Source organism: Saimiri boliviensis, chromosome 3, assembly GCF_048565385.1.
Source record: "Saimiri boliviensis isolate mSaiBol1 chromosome 3, mSaiBol1.pri, whole genome shotgun sequence".
Taxonomy (NCBI): domain Eukaryota; kingdom Metazoa; phylum Chordata; class Mammalia; order Primates; family Cebidae; genus Saimiri; species Saimiri boliviensis.
This window is the reverse complement of record NC_133451.1, coordinates 106,045,001-106,056,095: the sequence shown is the minus strand read 5'-3', so window position 1 is coordinate 106,056,095 and position 11,095 is coordinate 106,045,001. Positions and strand designations below refer to the sequence as shown.

The 11,095-nt window shown below is 37.3% G+C and overlaps 1 pseudogene; it reads right to left on the bottom strand.

Annotated features, from left to right (window-relative positions):
- Nucleotides 1-10,245: 10,245 nt before the first annotated feature.
- LOC101038025 (methylsterol monooxygenase 1 pseudogene) lies at nucleotides 10,246-10,710 on the bottom strand (annotated as a pseudogene).
- Nucleotides 10,711-11,095: the final 385 nt, after the last annotated feature.

The following is an 11,095-nucleotide window of genomic DNA, read 5'->3' as shown; positions in this document are numbered from 1 at the left end:
CTCAAAATAAATTGCATTTTGCCACAAAGAGTTTAAGGATAAATCTCCCAGGAAAGAGTTTAGAATTGCTTGCAATCTGTAGGAGGGATACATTTCTTGCATTTTAAGAGGAAATCTCAAAATGTTCAAGTGAGATTTATTGTCTATAGTTTCTATGCAGCCAGTAAGTGCTAGGTAAAGAAGATGTCTTATTGGTTAACAAAAAAAAAAAAAAAAAAAAAAACTGTTACTTGTTCTTGTATCCTTGGTAAGTATGAACATGCAGTACCATAGGACAATCAAATCCACATTTTGAAATGCTAATTAGGTACAAAATCTGCACAATGCAATCACAGCCTTCAGGGAAATGATTCTACCCAGGCTACATAAGTCATGATTATCTTTTCCTTCCTATTCAGGGAAATGTGTACACTGCTTCTTCAATTGCATTAGAGGTCATAAAGGACAGGTACCCTTAAGTGTCTCATCTAGAATCATGAGAATCTAGTGAAACTAAAAGGCTAATGTCACAGGTTTTCAAGACAGCCTAATATTCTCTGGAGACCATGTCATTAAGACATTGTTTTATCTTGAATGGGAGAGAAGCAATGGATTCTTCAACATATTTAGAGAGAGTCAAACTATATTTGTCTAATGCTTTGAGTTAAAACTTTGGGGAGTCAACACATGTAGGTAAGTTTCACTATTCATTCCCATAGGACCTACAGTAGTTTTCCATTCTTGACTTCTGTGTATTCATTGCCTCTGTGGTGATGAGCACTGTGTGTTTGTGCTCCTTCTTGAAGAGGAGATCAGAATAAAGAAGGGGTGAGGAGGTGCCAAAACCCCTGAGAATTTAATTTTTCTCTCCTTGTTTTTATTATACAGCACTGAGTGCACCATGGTTAGATAGTAAAGAAGGAGATAAAGGCATAGAAAACAAAGCATAGGAAATGTCTCATAAAGTTCTACAAACACTCTTAAAGTCAACATACGTATTTGACTAAATGCTTTAAAGCATAGAAAATATATACATGGCCTTGATCTCCAATTTCCTATTAGAGATTTCTAGTGGCATGTCCCTCAGCCCCTACCTCCATCCAAACATGTTCAAAACCATACCTAGTATATTTTTTCATTAAGGAAGTCTTCCTTCTAAGCTCTCTCTCAACATTTATTTCACCTTGTTAACCAAGTCAGAAACGGCAGCATTGTCCTATATGACTCTCTTCTCTACCTCCTTTGTCCCATTGCTCAATAAATCAGATACTCTGCCTTGAAGAATCTCTCGCATTTATTCATTCTTTTAAATTTCTATGGTCACTGCCAAACCTTCATCATCTCTCATTTGGATTATAAAGAAACTTCCTAGATTCTCTGCCACCTGTCTCTCATTTCTCTCCAACCTATCTAACATAGCTGCCAGAATTATCTTGCTGAAACACTTATTTGATAATGTCATGCACTAAGAAAACATACTTTGGTGGCTTCCTGTTGCCTGTAGGATAAAATCGTCATTTCAATTATTTTGTGAATCTTTGCTACTAGTATGAGTCATAAAGCTCATTAAGTATGGTAAATACAACGATGAAAGGCCATGGACTTGTAAGGTGGCCACAGCATAATTCCAGGAGAGTCAGATATGTTAACAGCTCTTTACAACACATTGCAGTATATGCAACTACAACAGTATGTGCAAGATACAGAGAGAGCATAGAATAGGGAGTGATCATCTATTTTAGGGGCTTCAAAATGGAAAGACATTTGAGTCTGGGATGGCTACACCAATGAAAGAAAATGGCCTATGAAAAGTGAATAAGAATAAACTGCTTTCCAGGAACTATTAGTTGCAATTATTTTTATTGCTGGGAATCAAAACTGGAAACAAAAAGCACTGGAAATGAGTAGTTATTGGGTGTGGTGCTGGGGGTGATAATGGGGTGAGGTAGTCAAGGCACAAGAACAAAGGGGTGTGGTGAGGAATAAGACTTAGGTTGTAATATCCAAATAAGATCCCAGTTCAGAGTAGAATTTGGGAGCAAGATATAAAGATAAGGTCATTAAATCCATGAAATAGACTAAATCTTTTAGGGAAAAGACATGGTCTCACAAGAAGTCTGGAGGACTCAGGATATAACCCACTAGAGAAAATTGAGATGAAGCCTTCAAAAGTAAGATAAAATCCATAGAAGAGTGATGTCAGAGAAGCCAAGAAGGAAAATGATTTTTTTTAAGAAACAGTGATGATACTATCTCACTCTAGCCTCACACTCTGACCCCAGCCTACATAGCCAGCCTTACTCAACTCCTGCCGCTTCTCCATTCTTTCTCAATCCTCTCTAGCTCTGGTAGTAATAATAATAATAATTTTAATGATGTAGCTGTCTTTGATTTTGCATTTGCAATGTGAAAGATGCTATGTGATATGTGTCTTGGTATTTTAGCTCATTTAATTCTCATATTTTGTGAAATCAGCACTGTTTTTACCCCCATTTAACAGAAGAAGAAACCAAGGCTAAGATACTAAAGGCTTACGAGATTTCATAGCCAGTAATGCAGCACAGCTAGGATTTAAATCTAGGCATATTTTAGCTACACTAAACCATGTACCAATCCCAAATATGTCCAAATCTTTTCATGTCTTCCTAACTTTATACTTGTCTAAATTAACGTTCATATACACATCCTGTTTGATGAAATCCTATTCCTTGTTAGAAACACAACTCAAATGTTACTTCTTTGATGATGCTTTTCTCTGCCCTTCCTTTTCTTTAAATAGTATTACCACCTCCTTCCTATGTGTCAGTAATGTTTGTGGTAGGCAGAATGAACCCCCACAAAGGAGTCCATGCCCTCATCCCTGAAACCTGTGAATATGTTACAAGGAGCATTACATGAACATTACATGGAAAATGTAATTAAGGTCACTGGACCTTTAAAGAAAGAGATTATTATGGATTATCTAGATGGGCCCAATGTAATCACAGAAACCGTAAAAGCAGAGAATCTTCTCTACCTGGAGTCAGAGAGATCTTGGAAAAGAAGTCTGAGAGACTGAAAATGTGAGAGGGACTCAACCCACCATTGCTAAGGGGCGCCACATGGAAAGCATGAGAAAGAATGCAGGCAGTTCAGGGAGCGAAGACTGGCCCTTGGATGACAGCCAGCAAGGAAGCAGAGACCTCAACCCTCCAACCACAAGAGAGTTAGTTCATCCAACAACATGAACAATCTCGGAAGCAGGTTCTTCCCCAGAGTTTCTAGTAAGGAATACAGCCCAGCCAGAACCTTGATTTTAGCCTTGTGAGACTCTAAGCAAAGGACCCAGCATGGCTTACATGGACTTCTGACCTACAGAAACTGTTAGATAACAAATCGTGTTGACTTTAAATCTGTGGTAATTTGTTATGGCAGTAATAGAAAAATAATACAACATACCATATCATGTTCATTATTTCCAGATTTTTGAAGGCTTATTGGAAGTTTGGTTCATTGAGTAAAGGAATCTCGTGTTATCCACGAGACTTTTGCCCTTAAGATTATGACTGGCCCAAAGAACAAGTACCGTCAAAATGTAAAGGATTCACTGGAAGATCTTTAGGCTGCCCATTTCTGCCTCTTAAGGGATCTTCATATTGTGGCTTGTTTCTCATTTTGTTTTTTAGTTCCATATGAATATAAGCATGTCTTCCTCTGTGCTTGAAAACCATCTCCCTATTACCAGGGTCACAAAATGAATATGATACTGTTCTTCCCTCAAGAATCTCAGACATCATGACTTGAAGGCTACTCCAACAAACTGAGCTACTTTGTTGTCAAAGACCTCTGTAACCTAGTTGCAGTCTCAAGCTCTATGTGACTGGAGAAATAAGCTCTTGCTCATTTCCTTGTCTGTCTGACAGCTGGTTGCCCTGCTCTCTCCTAAAACTTAAGGTGGTTAGTGGACATGGGGTCTCTGAGTTTGGTCAGGGCGCAGGAGTTTTCCCTACAAAAACCTACAATGCCCACTGAGGTCCTATGCTCAAGCAGTCAACATGTAGTCTTCAAGTAAGGATAATTCTCCCAGCTCACCCCAGTGGTGACCTTCCAGGTACATTTCTCAGCAAGCATTAGGCTTTCCACTTCATTTTCTTGTGTGAAAGAGTTAGTTCATAGCTTCCTTTTAGTGGGAGCAGCATCTACCTTCCTCCCTTCACTGAACATATGATGCTGCAGAAAAACATGATTAACAGGTTAAGGAAATGAAAACGCATTGATATTGTAATGTCAAAGTCTTCTCATTTTGCAGTCAAAGAATATTTTGGAATCTAGTTTTTCAGTAGGCATTTAAAAATTCAAACTGCTTTTATTTCCTGGACTCCGATGTGCCCCAGTTCCTCATGTGAAATACAGGACTGGAATAATGACCCAACTGTGGGAGGAATAAATGAGTTAGTAGATGAAAAGTGCTTTTCACCAGCAATGACACTCCAGGGAATATATTATATAGACCTAAAAGTACTAGTAAACAAGAATATATGTATAAGGATTTTCAGTGCAACATTGTGGTGGCAAAAAATAAAATGGGAAAAAAAAATATCTATCCAACTGTGTATTGTTAACAGATGTGGTACATACACATTATGGAACATTATGCGGTTGTTTTAGACATCTCTTGGGTATCATCTCACGCACTCTCAGTCCACATTTTACTCCAGCTGTTGCCATAGCAACCAGCCGCTTGCAGTATGATTGACAGTACTTTGCTTCAGCTGCATGGCACACTTCCTGCATTGTGCCCAGAGTCTCTCTGTCAACATTAAACATAACTCAGCCATTCCAACACATGTGCAAACCTGAAATTGCAAAGGGAATGGGGCATACCTTGGCCACTGGAGAGTGGAAGCCCGTAGGTAAGTGGCTTCTCTTCTGTCCCTTGGGCAGATCCCTCCAAGGTGCAATCTGCACTGCTCTGGAAAAGCCCCAGCTTCCCACAGTTCTGGCAGCTTCCTGTTGAGCCACTAGTTGAATTTCCCTCTTCCTTGCTTCACTCTTTCCAATCCTCTACTCCTGGTCCTTGGGATCACTTTCTAGAATAAACGGTCTGCAGAAAAACCCTTATCTTAGATTGTTCGTGAGAACCCAGGCTCTAACAGGAGTTATTTTTAAAATAAGAAATACGTCTATCTGTTGACCTATAGAGCTGTCCATAGTGAATTGTTAAATGAGGAAAACAAGTTGCTAATTCATGCGTGTTATGTCATTTTGTCATTTATAAAATTGAACAAGACTAACGTGTTTTTGTGTGTTTCTATAACGTTGGAGTTGTTGGCACTGGTCTCCTCAAAAAGGTAGAAAAAAAAATCATTAGCTTTTTCTCAATAATTTTTTCCTTATTTCACTAGATACAGTGAGCACATATTAATTTCACAGCTTAAAATACTTGGAAAGGAAAAATGATGTCTAAAATTAACATCAAATCAACATCCCAGGAAAAAAAGGATAGCATTACAGCTATCTTCCTTGTGACCTTCCAACCAGGTGACAAGGAAGATAGCTGTAATGCTGGACTTGAGCTGAAGTATGAACGCTATGATAATGCCTTTTTATTAATCTTGGATACGAAAATAATTTTTTATTTGAGCCTGTATGTGTAAAACAAATACCCAAAATTACACTCACAAAACCAGCATACTGCTTGTGACTGAAGTACACTCCAGAGATCCCTGAATGAAGAACGAGCCACTCAATAAAGACTCAGGATGATTAATAGATAAGCAAACGGAAGTCTGTTCCTGCAGTGTTTCGAAAGGTGTATACAGAAGGGGATCTGTTGCAGAACAAGACCAGTGATTCTCAACAATGAGCCTGATTGAAAACAATGAAGAATTTCACAAAAGAAAATTTTAAACGGCAGCATTGCTAGCATCATCTTCAGTATAAACCTCTTCAAACTTTGAACAAAGAGGCAAACACTAAGATTCCATGCAAGCTTTTATAAAACGTTAAAATCTAATCTGAATAAATTTCCATTAGCCTCGTTTGGTTTTTATTCCATTGTGGATTCATTATGAATTGCTTTAAGGGAAAGGGCATTAACTGTATCAATGTGTTTTAAGCAAAAAGGTTTTAAATGCCTCCCCAAAAGGCTGGACCTCATCTTGTTCCACTAATTAAATATGCATAGGGTGAGAAAAAAAAAACTTTCAAAATCATAAGAAACAAAAGAATGAAACAAATGTACTCTAAAAGACATACTCTCTAAAGAAATAGTTGACATCTGACATCCAATTATAAGTATATTTTTTTTATGGCACAAAATAAGTGGTCCAAGTAGTCAAAGCCTGTGATGCAAAGGCTAAGATGATTTACCACTTTGATGGTAAATTTATATGTCAACTGATGCTAATTTTATATGTCAACTTTGCTGGTCCACAGTGTCTAGATATTTTATCAAACATTGTGGATATTTCTCTGAGGATGCTTTTTGGTGGGATTAACATTTAAATCAGTGAACATTGAGTGAAGCAGATTGCCTTTCCTAATGTGGGTGGGCCTCATCCAATCAGATGAAGGCCTGAATAGAACAAGAGTGACCCACCAGAAGCAAGAAGGAATTTTCCAGCAGATGGCCTTGAACTTGAACATTGGCTCTTCCTGGGTCTGCAGCCTGACCACTTTTGGACTGAAACTGTAACTCTTTCCTGAGTCTCTAGCCTGCCAGCCTCCCTCATCAAATTTTGGGCTTGCCAATACTTCACAATAATGTGAACTAACTTTAGAAAAAAAAAAAAAAAAAATATATATATATATATATATATATATATATATCTTTTAAAATACATATCTTTTTCTTTTAAAAAAAGAAATATATATATACAGACAGATGTAGAGCTAGATGGTAGGTAGTTAGATAGATTAGATAGATAGATAGATAGATAGATAGATAGATAGATAGATAGACAGACAGATAGACAGACAGAGACAAACACACACCTATACTATTGGGTCTGTTTTTCTAAAGAACCATGAGTGATACAACCACAATATACTCAAATGCTCTGGAAAGTGAATTGTGTCATTAATACAATGAATGTTGTTTACAATAGCGATTATCCACTGAATGCTTACTGTGTTCCAGGAACTGTTCTAAGTGCTCTACAAGTGAACTCATTTACTCCTCATGATAATGCTAATGAAGCTGTCATACCCATTTCACAGCTGAGAAAACTGCAGCACAGATAGCACATTGCACAGTGTTAAACTGCTTAGTAAATAGCAAAGACACTTAGGAATTTACAGCTGGTGTTTCATAATCCACACTCCTAACAGAATGTTGATTGTCCCCAAAGAAACAACTCTGTACAAAGACCCAGTCCTAAAATTAAATTTGATTTCGTTGTTCTCTTGAATTCAAAACCTCCAGATTTCCAGCTAGGAATGATCTTTCTTTCCTTGTGTACTTCTCCTTCCCTGTCCCCAGACATTCAGAACTTTCACATTTCTGGGCAGGACATTTGCTATAACCTTCATCCTAGCTCTGCCTTCCCTTGAAGAGCCATCATTGTGAACCTTTTACTCTTCCTAAGTGGCAGCGGAGAGGGGTAAGTAGCCGCATGTATGAAGTCACAAACCCAAGCTCAGTCCTGGCTCTGACATTAGGAGGCCTGTGAGCCCTGGCAAGTAACTTAAACTCTCTCAGTTTCTTTGTTCATAAATGGAGATACTAATATCACCTATACCATTGGGTTCTTGTGAGGGTAATAGAAGGCAATGTTAGGAAAACAACTAGAAGAATGTCATGTACACAAATAGTACACAATAAATATTTATCATTTTCCAGTCTCAAAATTTACCAGCCCCGAGCCACATTTCCTCTGTGCTCTGTTATTCCTTTAACACATCAATCTGATAGCTCTAGCCTCAGGAAGATCTTACCTGCAAGGAAACATTTATATTTCAGGCACTTTCTAGAAACAACATGCCTTATCCAATGATAAGACTCTATACGCTGGTACATAGTAGGCCTTCTTTTGCCTGCACCCTGCTTGCCACTCTAGAGAGCTCACCTCACAGGAGAAGCTCCCACTATTCTAGCAGAGTATAAATTCCTACGGATAGTAAAGCAGTAGAGTAGGACATGCAGTTCCCACTGTGGAAAGTAAATAAAAGGAATGCAATTGGACAATTTCATTTAAATGGCACTTTAGACCTGATTGTGTAAAATCAAGCTCATTTGTTTTTTATATTTGTCTATACTACTATTATTTCCATAGGAATGCAAGTTAGGAACTCACATTTATCACATATTCTTCACTCTCCCTTGTAATTTCATGATTAATAATGAAATTATGACCAGGCCTCTTATTTGCTTGTATCATCTTTTACATCCCTTTCTCCTGTACCATTCACACTACAGACATCATATCCACCCCTAAAGAGACCTTTAGCCTCCATTTCAATTCAGCTTGCACAACACTATACACTGAGTTTTCTGATTATTACAGCTTCATACTTTGTAGATCGCTAATACAGATGCAAAATAAATCTTGCCTGTAGACATTCAAATAATTTCTGTTCAGTGGAGAGACAGCCCTCCTTATTCTAAAATAACAGTTTTGCCTCCATTTGAACATTCATTTCAATATTCCTAATCAATAAATGTGTCTGTTCTTTGAGATTTTTTTAACATCTACCTTTTCCCTTTATTATGAGTTACATCATCTTTTTGTCAGACAAAAGTAACATTTGTTTCAATAGTTCAAAGTGCAAATGTAGCAAATCAGTTCACAAAGTTTCCAAAACCAATTTTAATGACAATGGAAATTTGACATACAGAAATGAAAGGGTAAACAGCAGAAATAAAGCTTCTCAATTTAAAAAAAAAATGCAAGTAACCTGAAAAACCTTTAGGCTAAAATACTCCACTCATATCAAGAAATGCTTTAATTCATAGATGCCAGTACTACACTGCAATGAAAAAGGACTCTTCAGAGACAGAAGCAGACCAAACCAGTAAGTTCTAGAGAACAATGGAAGGTCTTGGTGTTGGCTTTTCCTGATTTGGAAGCTTCAGTCATTCACTATCAATTGATAAGGTTTAATGCATGACATTTTAATCTTTAGGCAAATTATAAAATATGTTTAAAGTTAAATACAAGGCTAACACCACTATTAAGGATTTTCTGAAATGACCAGTATATATCTACAAGATTTAGAGACCAATGTCAACTTTAGGCCTATGGTTTTACTGGGAGAAAAGCTGTATAGATTAATACTTCTATTACTCAAAACCTTCTTGGCAGCTTAGCAACATAGCCTTTAAAACCTCCTCATGAAAACCGTACTTGAATATGTATTTATTTATTTCTACATATTCAGGACTTGTAGGTAAAATAGAAAAAGTTTCCACTAGGAAAGTAATTAAAGGTTGTTAATGTTCTTTTTATCACTTAGTAGCCAAGATACATGCTTATTTCTGTTCTCCAGAAGCAGCGTTAGCTGCTAGTTTCAATTTAGGAATATGTTTATCTTTCAGGAAGGTTTACATAAAATATTCAGTCTTTTTTTCAAATGTCGCCCTTTTTTCATTATAGGCATTATACTGAGAGTCTGTTCCAAAAACTCTATTCTACCATGTAAATGATGAACAGTTTCTGATGAAGTTCATGTGGTAGAAATCATGATGCCAAGAACCAGCATAGAAAGGGATGAGATTTAAAGGATTGAGAAGAATATCATAACCATAGTGGACAGCAATAGTTTCTATCAAATGAGTGCTCATCCATGCCCAAAGAATAATTACATGATCACACAAAAGCATGATTCCAATGAAAAATCCAGTTCTGAGAATTAGAGTTTACAAAGGATGTGCATATTCAGCTTCCATTCCAAATGGAGCCTGAAACTCAAGATGATGTTTATGAATATACTTATATATCCTTTAGCAGTGTAAGGGTCTATGCAGTTCAGGCATGGTGGCTCATACCTGTAATCCCAGCACTTTGGGAGGCCCAGGTGGGTGGATCACTGGAGGTCAGGAATTCAAGACCAGCCTGGCTAGCAATGTGAAACCCCATCTCTAGTAAAAACACAAAAATTAGCCAAGTGTGGTGACACACACCTGTAATCCCAGCTACTCAGGAGGCTGAGGCACGAAAATCGCTTGAGCCCGGGAGACGGAGGTTACAGTGAGCCAAGATTGTACCATGGCACTCCAGCCTGGGCAACAGAGTGAGACTCTGTCTCAACAACAACAACAAAAAAGAGTTTATGTGGAAAATAGTGTCAAGTATCTTCAATGACTGCACACCCAAAGCATCTTGTGAAAAGCGAATGCCATCTTATCGTTCTTTCCCAATCATAAAAAATATTGAAATACCCTGTAAAATAATAGATACCACCAATCAAATTTCTTTAATCACAGCTGGATACAGAAGTGATTAAAGAAAAGTACTTTAAACATTTCCATTGGTTTTCCCATGTTTCTGGTTTGTCTTTTTGAATTTTGTATTTTTTCTTGTAAGGCATAAATTGAAATAATAATCCAGGTAAACAGAACAAGAAATAAAGGGCTTCATGAACTATAAAGGATCCTCATGTTGTGATCTGGAACTTTGTATAATTATTCAACATATAGTTTCATGTATTTTTAAATAGCTATTGCAGGGGATTCTTAGGTAAAAGTGAATCTACATACTCCACAGTCAATGATGCTGAACTAAAGATGCTGACATTTTCATTTGTTGCCATTTTTCAAATCTCTGCAGACAGCCTTATAATTCTGGATGGCCATGAAGTGACTGTGGGCCCCATCACAATATCATCTTTATGAATGTTTATTTTCTTTCTTGGAGGATAGTCATGATTTTTATCTTTCTTTAACAATTGTTTTTACCAACATGTCAGTTATCCACTTAACCAACTTTCATTGCCTCTTTTGATGATTAAGATCCAACTTCTTAAGTTAATATTCAAGCTTCTTTACCACCTGGAAGCAAGCTATCCTCATTTTTTTTTCTTTTTGCCCTTACACACATATTCCTTTTAGCTAGGAGGACATATTTGCTGTCCTCAGCATTTCTTGAGCTTATGGTCCTGCCTCTAGATTTAGTTCATTGTGTTCCTCCGTGCCTCT